This window comes from Antedon bifida, chromosome 4, assembly GCF_963402885.1.
Source record: "Antedon bifida chromosome 4, ecAntBifi1.1, whole genome shotgun sequence".
Lineage (NCBI taxonomy): Eukaryota > Metazoa > Echinodermata > Crinoidea > Comatulida > Antedonidae > Antedon > Antedon bifida.
The window spans coordinates 9086936-9098976 of NC_136229.1; the positions used below are offsets into that span (position 1 = coordinate 9086936).

The 12041-nt window shown below is 35.0% G+C and overlaps 1 protein-coding gene across 2 annotated transcripts in view; it reads right to left on the bottom strand.

Moving 5' to 3' along the window:
- LOC144839458 (integrin alpha-6-like) overlaps positions 1–12041 on the bottom strand; it is an 84056-nt gene that overhangs the window by 70796 nt on the left and 1219 nt on the right. The gene's annotated exons all lie outside the window — the stretch shown is intronic.

The following is a 12041-nucleotide window of genomic DNA, read 5'->3' on the forward strand; positions in this document are numbered from 1 at the left end:
GTGAGAAACAATGCACTACCTAAGTAGCTCGCGGCGATCGACCTCTCGTGGACGGTCTTAGGCCTAGCCTAGCTAGGCTTAGTTTTGTAGGCCTAGCTGGTAAACATCGGTAACGTACGAACATCGTACGCTAGCTATATACCTAGCCTGACGTTGTATAGTTGCTGCATTAATTGTCTTTCTATTTTTGCCAGACTCTGTTGATACAAATTGGGGAAAACCCGGTATTTTCGCTGAAAAGTTAGGAGTCTTCCATTTGTTTTGGCCTCACGATCGATCGAAAAGTGGGCGAATTACAGGTGAAAAACAAAAATATCAATCCGCGCGCAATGCATTTTGGGATTTATAGCGGGCCGCTATAATTATTAGAATCGACTTATTTTTCACATTTTTAACCGTTTAAAGACGAAAAAAGTTATCGCAATAGGACCATATAGTATTATTTTTACATTAAATATAGTTTGTGATCTTAAATTAGATCTAAAAAACGTAGGGAAGGGGGCTTTAATTTTACAATTCTGAGGCCCTTTGCTTCTCACTCCCATCTTCCAATTTCAAAATCCTGGATCTGACACTGAATTGTCTGTATACTGTACGCTAATTAAATCATGGCTATATTCGACAGTCTTGGATAATACTCTATGTCTATTAATATGTAAATAACAAATGAAAAGATAATGATTTAGCTACTGAAAGATGGGAGTTGATTTGATAATAGAGGTATAAAAGTTATAAAAGTAAACTTATTTAAACTTCAAAACCTGACAGTAGCTCAGTAAATTGCTTGGCATTCCAAAATAATGTGCTCACTCATGACCAGGTCAAAACATTAGTGTACAGTACAATCACTGGTTTATAAAACCATTGTTTTTTATCATTACAATTGAAATGTGGATAGAGATAACTTAATAAATGGAATTCCAGATTAAGATCATTATTTTGAGAATGAAATTTTAAAAATGGGATACTTTAAATGTGTCATGTATCTATTTCTAAAAATTGGAAGTAAATTCATACACTATAAATTAACCAGTTGTTTGCTCTAAGCAAAAACAGTGTTCTAACAAGTCCTTGGTCATTCATAAGTGTGTAGTACTGTTGTTCTACTTGTTCATTGGTAGGTTGCATATGGTTGCATCCACTAATTATTTCCTCTGCATAGTCACCCCTGCCCTATTTATAAGTCCTCCCAAACACAGCATCTCAAGGATACTTGCATAATTAAGGGGATATGCTCAATCACCCAATCAATCAATGTAATTGTGTACACCTGCATTGGCATTCAGTACAATATCTAGGATTGTATATTACAACAGAATTAATGAATGAATGTGGCAGTATTCATCAAACACACTTTAAGTGAGATACTTCCTTAAATATTAAGTATTTCACTTAATTTAATAAAAAATAATAAATAGTATTCATTTACTAGTTAGGAGATTTTTTTTTTTAATTTAAAGGATGTTTCCCTTAGCCTAAGTGTGAATGGTGAATACGACCACTGAGAAATAGATTGACAGTATTTTTTTCAAGCAGCCTCTGTTTTTGTTTTGTTTTATTTCACTCAATGGTTTTCTTGAAGTTAAGAATGTAGTGATTCATTTGTTTATGCCTTAAAGAGCGTGTGTCAGATTGGTTGGTAGCAGAAATCAATGTCGACCTATTAAAATATAATACATTGAGAAACAATAAAACATTGTTGTCAATCTGCCCTCCCTCCCCTGAAATTTATTCAGAGGTTGACAGTTAACAAGTATGTTTATTTGTTTTTGGCATACAAAAGAATAAAAAAAAACACAATTTATTCTTTTGAACTTCAAAAGGAGTGCTTGAGCAAATATACCACCCCTGGAAATGTCACTATCTAAACAAGCTAGTAACAGTAGTAAATTGTGACCACATTATAAACACTAGTGTGTGTTTGCAGAGTACACCATGCAATACCAAAAAAGGAAAGTTGATGATGTCTTGGTGTTTCAGTTGTTATTAAGGTTGAATTTTCAGTAGACTCTGGAAGCATAAAAAACTGAGATATATATATATATCTATGACGACGTTATTCAAATTCCTTCACTTGCACTGATGAAGGGCTAGTGTTGCTCGAAAGCTCTGCTAACTTTTCTAGCTGTTTTACTTATCGTTTTGATCTAGCTTTTCGCTTTTTTTTTTGTATCTCTATTGAGATCCAGCCACTGATACCCACAGCATTGTCATTTTTTCAGTAATTTGCCTTTGGATTTATATATATATATATCAATCAATACATTCTTAACTTCCTTATATTGTTTTTTATCATTAGTTTACTGCAAACCTTACTTTACTAATGTTTATTTGGCATCAAACAATATCACAATTACAGTAGAAACAAATTGATAGCTGCTGAAGACATTGAACAAATTCAATGGTACCATCTGAATAAACAAAATGATTGCAATTACTGTTATATGACTAACATTTTTGAAAATCATAAATATTTATATTGCCAACTATAGCAGTACTGTATATCACACATTGGCATGAATACTAGAAAGTTGAATGTATCAAATGTGTTTGCAATTGGGATTATCCAAACACCTATTTACACTTGTAGGTAAATACTAGGCCTATGCAATACCAGGGTCAGAACACAGGGGTTAATTCTAGGTAATGAAATAGGACATTGAACCCTTTTATTATGCCCTTGTGATTGGCATTGATTTAGCTCATAGGCCTAGCTTTGAATAAATAAAAGCATCAATCAATAAAGAGGCATTTAACTAATTTTTGTAAGATTTCAACACCATTTAGTGAAATTTATAACCTTTTCTCTAAAGGTTAGGGTTCATTGAATTCTCAACATGTTGTCTTTATTATCTTTAATTCATGAATTTATTTGGTTATAAATAAAGTATGGGATATCCAGGAAACAGTAATCTGAAATACACATTAAAATAGCAAATTTAATCAATTAATTTGCAAAAGAAAATGTTGGTATATACATTTAATTTTTTTTATGAGGAAATATTGCAGGACTTCATTCATTCAATCTTTTATTTCGGAATCTCTGGTCCATAGCAAGTAAAATTACATATAATGTATTATAAATAAAAATGACTGTACTAATTACTACTACTCATCTCAGGATGGCATTCCACATGGAGAGCATCTTTAACTTATATATAAGACATTGTCTATAATTGTTGAGATTAAAACATTTTCACTTGAATTGAGACTACACATCAATTTTCTTCTATTTAGTAAAAAAACAAATTTTATTTTATACTGTTTATGTATAATTTAAAAAGCTCAAAAGCAATATTAAAGTGTGCTGGCGTTTGATTTGCTATGTTTATTTATACACAGCACAGTACAGTCATGGAGTAATACTCCATGGTACAGTTAATATCTTGGCTAAATACACAAATACAGTTCATATTCTTGTCTATTTGTGAATATAATAATACTTGTGTGTACTTTCTATTTGTACAACTTTACAGTTCAAATTCAATCAGGCTATGCTAAAGACCAGTGTGTATTTTAACCCTAATCTTACAGAGTCATTAAAGCACCTCTGGAGACATGGTAAATAGAACTAGAAAGAGCTTTAATAGGAAACTGCTAAGCCTTTACCTTAATTGGTCATGATAATATTAGATTTGTAAGGTAGTGTGAACTAGATTACTAATGTACACATTGTAATGATATGTAATTGATAAAACTAGTATAGCGCCACCTATGGCGACTCTTGATAAGACACACATAACATGGCGATACAATCGTATACTTGGAATACATTAAAGTTATAGTTTAAAGATAAGTTGTGTGTCAGTACTTTATTGTTGTGTCAAGGGAGAACCACTACATGGTGTCAGAAGTAATAAAGAAGCTCACGAAGCCAAGAATTTATAATCCTATATATTAACTAGGCGACAGTAAGAGGCGTACGTTATTCGTTCAGGATAGAAAAGTGCTAGGCTAGGTTACTGTTGTGGGCATGTGCTGGTGAATGGTTTAACCGCCTATCACGATACGGCTAGTTTAGTTAGTGCGTGGTAAAGTAGTCAGCATCCTGCTTCACAAGCGACTGTCCTAGACACTTGGAAACCTGAGTGATTAGTGTTTATTATTACAGTTTACTAAAAAAAAAAAAAAAAAAAATAAAAAAAAAAAATAAAAAATAATAAAATATAAAACAAATAAAAATAAGATGCCTGGAGACAAGCCAGCCATGAACTGGGCGAGTCCAGATCTGTCGAAAGAATTTAGTAGATTTCGTCAGCACTGCGAATTCACGTTTAAAGGACCGCTGTCGGAGAAAAGTGAAACACAAAAAGTAAACTACCTAATGACATACATGGGGGACAAAGGTCGTGAGATTTACTCAACATTTACATGGACTCCTGCTGTTCCAGCAAACGGTGATGTCCCTGCCCAGCCAGCAGAAAACGAAACACTTGAAGGTGTTTTGGCTAAATTTAAGGCTTATACAAAGCCCAAAGGAAACGAAATACGAGCCACTGTTGAATTTAATAACAGAATTCAAAGAGATGGAGAAACCTTTAACAACTTTCTCACAGACATGCGTGTACTGGTTAAGGCATGCGGGTTTCAGGATGAAGACAGAATGTTACGGGACGCCATCGTTCTGCGTTCAAAGCATAAACGAGTGCAGGAAAGGTGTCTAGAGGAAGGTGATGAGCTGACACTGGCGAAAGCTATACAAATTGGCCTGACACATGAAACATCGCAAACCAGTCTCAGTGTAATGAGCCCCGACAAACCAGTAGACATGGTGAGGTCACATAGAAAGTCACAAAAAACTGGCGGGCATAACAAACACAGACCTACCAATGGAAAAAAATGCCAACGATGTGGCACAACACATCCTCCAAAGTCATGCCCAGCATGGGGTAAAAAATGTAATAAATGTCATGGTCTCAACCACTGGGCCAAGTGTTGTCGAACCAAATCAGTTCAAACAGTAAGTGAGTCCGATGAAGAAATAGATCTTCTCCTAGATACCGTGGAACTAGAACTAAATACAGTGCATGATGATACAGATTGGGTTCTTACGATGACAATTGGTGGTGTAGAAGTGCCATTCAAATTAGATACTGGAGCACAGGTAAATATCCTCCCTGCTAATTTCTACAGAAAGCTGACAGATAAACCTCCACTTGACAGATCTGATGTAAAAATTAGAGGATACTCCGGTACCATTATACCGATAGATGGTAGCTGTACTACTAAAGTAGCGTACAAAGGACGTAATGCAAAGCTTTCGTTCCTTGTGACCACAATTGATGCCAGCTCTACAAAGCAACATCAACCAGTGTTAGGTCTTAAAGCATGCCAGCAACTGCAACTGATTAAAGCTGCATGGAATGTTGATATGGATGACCTACATACGCACAGAATAGTAGACCAATATAAAGATGTTTTTATTGGCTTAGGGTGTATGCCAACAGAACACAAAGTACATGTGGATACGTCAGTGGCACCGGTACAACATGCTTGTCGAAAAATTCCATTCAAACTACGTGAAAACGTCAAGAAAGAATTAGATAGAATGGAAAAAATTGGAGTAATTGAAAAACAAGAGGAACCAACTGATTGGGTCAGCAGCTTAGTAACTGTCAAGAAAAAAAATGGTGACATTAGAGTTTGCCTGGACCCAAGAGATCTTAATCGAGCGATAAAAAGGGAACATTTTAAGTTGCCGTCACGTGAAGAAATCATGGCAGAATTTGCAGGGGCAAAGGTGTTTAGCAAGCTAGATGCTTCATCAGGCTTCTGGCAAATTAAATTGGACAAGGAAAGTTCAAAACTAACATGTTTCATCACACCATACGGGAGATATGTCTATCGCAGATTACCATTTGGTCTAAATATGGCGCCTGAGGCATATCATCAACGTGTCCATCGACTATTTGAAAAGATTGATGGAGTAAACACGATGATGGATGATATAATCGTGTGGGGATCTACACAAAACGAACATGATCAGAGACTCAAGCAAGTGCTAGATACAGCACAGAAAGCTAACCTGAAGCTCAACAGAAAAAAGTGTGAGTTTGGAGTGAACGAACTAATCTTCTTGGGTGACTTGATTACAGATAAGGGTATCCGACCGGATCCTAGTAAAGTAAGAGCCATTAACAATATGGAAAGACCAACTGACAAGCAAGCTCTTCAAAGATTTCTTGGAATGGCCAATTATCTAGCGAAGTTCTTACCTGAATTGTCAGTGAAGACAGCACCACTACGTCAGCTCCTGATTGACAAAAATGACTGGGTGTGGCTGGAAGCTCAAGAAAAGGCATGGTTGAATGTTAAGTCAGCTCTGACTTCGAGCCCAGTGCTCACATTTTATGATCCAACAAAGATATGCAAGATATCAGCTGATGCATCTAAGGATGGAATTGGTGCAGTTCTGCTACAACAGAGACATAACAATGACTGGGCACCTGTTGCATATGCATCTCGGTCAATGACAGATGCAGAAATACGTTATGCTCAGATTGAGAAGGAGTGCCTAGCACTTACATTTGCCTGCGAAAGATTCCACCAGTTTCTTTTTGGCCAAAAGGTAATAGCAGAAACTGACCACAAGCCCCTTATCTCCATCTTTAAAAAACCACTTGCTGACAGCCCACTCAGACTTCAAAGAATGCGCATTAGGCTTCAGAAATATGATCTAAACCTAACCTATACTCCAGGTAAAGAGCTATGGGCAGCAGACGCACTTTCACGAGCTGTGGACAAGACCACTGTAGCTGAAGAAGATCAACACTTAGAAGATGACATTGAGGCATATATCAACATGATACTGACATCGCTACCGGTAGCACCAAATCAGATGCAGAACATAAAAACTGCAACTGAAGGTGATGCTACCCTCACACAACTAAGACAAACAATTCTAGAAGGATGGCCAGAAAAGCGAAAACAATGTCCCTCAAACATTACCGAGTTCTGGAACTATAGAGACGAGTTGTCAGTGAGTTGTGGTATCATATTCAAAGGAAGAAGAGTTGTCATTCCCGTCTGTCTCCAACGTTTGATGCTTCATAAGATACATGAAGGTCATCTGGGTAGAGAAAAGTGCAAACGTAGAGCAAGAGAGGTGTTGTACTGGCCAAATATAAATAAAGAGATCGACCAGATGATAGAGAAATGCTCAACTTGCATTAAATACAGAGAACGGCAATCAACAGAGCCACTGCAACAGCATAAGCTAGCATCCCGACCATGGGAAAAGGTTGGTGCTGATCTGTTTGAGCTCAACAACAAAGATTATATCGTAATAGTTGACTATTACTCACAATATATTGAGATGGCTACTCTCACTAATACAACAAGTAAAAGTGTAATAAAAAACATCAAATCGATCTTTGCTCGACATGGTACAGCAATCGAATTGATCAGTGATAATGGTCCACAGTTTGCCAGTAGGGAGTTCAGAGAGTTTGCAGAATTGTGGAATTTTAAGCACACAACTTCAAGCCCTCATCATCCTGCAAGCAATGGACAAGCAGAAAACGCCGTCAAAATAGTGAAAACTATGATCCGTAAAGTAAAAGATAGTAGTGAAGATCTACATATGGCTTTACAAGTATATAGAAGTACACCGCTTGAACATGGAGTGTCTCCAGCAGAGCTACTCTTCAACAGAAAAATTAAGTCCAATCTGCCTATAAACCCTACCCTACTTAAACCGAAAATTGTAGAAACAGAGTCATTGAAGAAAAAGACAATGCAGTTGAAACAGCGGCAAAAGAAAAACTTTGACAAAAAATCTACACAAAAGGCAATGGAACCTCTACAAGTAGGAGACACAGTGAGAGTGCAGAACATGGATAAACCAACAGCTAGCAGGCCACTATGGGCAAAGACAGGAATTGTAACAAAAATTCTGCCTAACAGATCATATATAGTTAAAACAGAAACTGGAGAACTCATCAGACGAAACCGGAAACATCTTCTCAAAACTCAACCAACCACCACAAATGAAACTGAAGAGGAGGAGGAAGATGAGCAGCAAAATCAATCAAAAGCACAAAAGCAGAAAAGTCACTCAGAAGCAAGCAACACAACTACAACATTGCGTAGAAGTGACCGCATACCAAAACCAAACCCAAAGTACTTTAATAAATCATACAGAACATAAACACAAAATAAAAGTTAATAACCACTTCATTTGAAGAGGGAAGGTGTAATGATATGTAATTGATAAAACTAGTATAGCGCCACCTATGGCGACTCTTGATAAGACACACATAACATGGCGATACAATCGTATACTTGGAATACATTAAAGTTATAGTTTAAAGATAAGTTGTGTGTCAGTACTTTATTGTTGTGTCAAGGGAGAACCACTACACACATATCATTAATAAGTGTCTGCTTACTTAGTATGAGATGACCTATTTCTATATGATTTTTATCAGTAAATAAAGCAAATATAAAGATTTTTACTTGTTTTTTTATTTTATTTTTTTTTATTGAATACGGTATTTCACTCAGAGGCTCCTCACAAGGCACAGCCTTAGTCTTGAGGAACCTCTGCAACATTATAACAAATATAGCCTTTATCTTGATAATTGTATTTTACAGTATAATAATTCTATCACTTTTATGTAACTCTATATTCTTGTTCAACTTTTATGTTTCGAAAATCGCTAATGATCAGCTCTAACTGGAGGGAACCCTCACAAAATATTTTTGGCATGTAATAAAATTAAAATACTGATCCATTAAACACTATAGGCTATAGAAGTACAGTGGTGGGCATATATACAAACTTGGTACTATTGTAAACAATTCAATGTTAGTTGTGTTAAAACACTACTATCAGTAGGTAGGGATGCGTTATCATTCTTTAACATTTAACAAGTTTTTAATGACTGTCTGTTGAATTTCTGGGGCTTAGAAGGCTGGGAGTTGACCCAGCATATTGCAGAAGAGTACACACACCCATCCTTTGGGACTGTGTAGTGACCTTTCAGATATGAACACAGGATTTTATGTAAATTCTAGGCAAAAATTATAAGTTATTTCATGGATCTGTTAGCATGTCTAGATACAAAGAAATTTGAGTTTTTTTAGTGCTTACAAAAATGCATTAAACACAGCCAAAATGGTTTAATAGTTTGGAAACAAGATAAATCTGACACAGTTGTTTTCTGAACTCTAAAACTTCAAAGAAGGAGAATTCACAACATTAAAAAAATAAATTTCAAATAATAAATTGTTTCTTTAATAAATTATTGCAACTCATAACAATTTTAAACAATATCCATCAAGTAATCTACAAATGTGAACCTCTTATCCATGTCCTTTTTTCTCCTGTTTGTTTGATAACCTCTGTAACAAATCAATTTTGTTTCTGGGAGTATCATTGTTAAATTAAGTAAATCATTCCGAAGTTTATGTGTCTTCATGGAAAATATAAACATTAACATAATGATGGTAGTATCAAATACTGGTGAAGTGGGTGTATAACAAACAAACAAAAAGATAAGATGCTTACAAAAGTTTATATAATATCATACAAATACAATGGCTGTACTGTACTAATACTAAAAATTGGTCATCCATAAAATTAAGTGATTAAAAACTAGAAATGTTAGTCCTATTTCCTAAAAGTCCTTGCAATAAAAGGAAAAAAAAGTTACAGTTGTGTTTTTCCCCACTATGGTGGCATACATGTTCTCTACCAAATTTTGTATCGGTCCAATTAAGCATCAGATCCTGTACAAAAAGGTGGAGATGAAACAAAATGAGGAAATATTTCCTTTTCCCAATTTTTTCATCTTTCGGAAATATGGGCCGCAGTCAACTCGACACACCTGAATCAACTATGAGCTCTCACTGGCTAGATCCAGGGGCTGCCCAAAAACAATTAAATTCAAAGGAATAGGTACCACGTTCTATTATTAAAATACTTTAATTGCTTTGAAAACTGTAAAATCAATATTTACTTACTTTATGAATACAAAAGTTACAGTATGAAAATCATGTGTAGGCAGTCACAATTTAACGAGCAATTTTATATCTACTGCTAAGCTAAGATTTGCTGCAATATAATATAATGAAAGAATTTCTACAAACAGGTCATGACACAATAACAAATTGATTAAATTTGAAGACTCTAGTTATGGTGGTAAATCTAGTTCTGTGTAAATTATATAATAATACTTTATAGTAAACTTAGTCAATAAATGCTGGATATATAAAAATGTTACCACAAACAAGGGAATAACAATATAGATAAAAAATTCTGAAATAAGGCTCACTGAACTATAGAAGTGAAGTTAGAAAATTATTTCAGAATGTCATGCACAATTTGACATCAATATAAATAGTAGAACACTTACTGTGTAGTGTTTATTGAATTGGATTGGGAATTTCTACAAGTTAATATTTGTATACAGTAGCACCATGGGTGTAATAAGTTATATTTATACAATTTAAGGGGTATACTGTAAGTGATAACTTTATTATTTAGGTGATTTGTACAGTTATTATATATTTAGATATAATTCAAATTAGAGACATACAATACATCTGTGTAATTATCAACCAATTATTATTATGTTTTAAATGTGTCTATGACAATTATCGGACAAATAAAATAAACTCAAAACAATTATGTTAAATATGGTCCAATTGCACTGGAATTAATATGATCAAATTAACCGAGTTGCCAGCTAAATGGACCAAGAAAAGTCCAATCGAATGCTGTTTACGAACCCTCATGGTTAAATTAACCAAGACCAATGGTTACTTTTACTGACCACTGCCTGCCCAGTAGAACTTACTGTACCATGGGGTCTCGGTACAAATAACCATGCTGGCTAAAAATGTCAATCCGAATGAGCAAGACTTGGACTCCTGAAATTCATAATCTTCTCTACACGTTCAATTGTAGTTAATGTCATGGTTGTAAATGATGCTAAAGCCATGATAAAACTAATCGGTAAATTATCCAAGTGCGACCAAAATGGTCAAATTTACCGATGGACTTAAGTAAAGTTACTGTACCCTGGTTAGGTGTACCATTTTATATCTAGTCTTGTCTAGTGCAAATTATATAAAGTCTAGTAAATAATATATAGTGGGCTCTATATTCTTTCTTAATCTAATATTGTCAATATTGATTTTACATATTTAATTTGCAATAGAGCATATTTTCTTGTCTTTAGAGTGTATCGCTAACATTTTTATATTAAAATTCTCATTTCAATAATTTAGACACGATTACAAGTACAATAGATATTTTGTATATAGGATAGGTATCTGTAAAGGACTATATGCACTATCATGTTTATGAGATGCTTATTTGCACAATGATATTGAAACTGTTGATAAAGGACATATATAGAGTACATGAAGCTACTCCATAACAGTTATCTGATAGAACAAATAAATGCCTGAATGCTAATCTAATTTGTAGATATTTTAATGTGGCACTTATTGAGTTCAGTGCTTATTTCACCGTGGTGCCGATGGACTCAAAAGGGACACTGAAGTGTATATGTAAATAAATGTAAAGGGGGGAATAACCTGCGACTGCGGCAGCCTACTGGACTGAATTGCGAGGTGTTGGCGACACAACTTTTTACTGGCCTAAGGGTCCCTTTGTGTCGAGTGCTGCCACCAAACGGCGTCCATTCGTCTGTGCACAACGATATGACAATCTCAAATGGAATTAAGGCAGAATTCTGGATGGACTTGTCCCCAAAACCAGTTAACAGCAAACTAAAGAATAATGTCTGTGAGAACTACAATTCAAAAAGAAAAGATAGGTTGAACAAACTTCCAGCTCAGGAATGAAAAAGAATTTAACAAGACCTCCAAAGAAGTACTTTAGCAGAAACGGGGTAGCTCAAGATATGGTATAAAATATACCATATTTTATGGTATTTTTATACCATATTTTATGGTATTTTTATACCATATTTTATGGTATTTTTATACCATATTTTAAATCATTTGCACGGGCCCATTGAAGAATTAGAGGGAATAAACCTCCACTAACCCCCTGGGGTATTTATTTG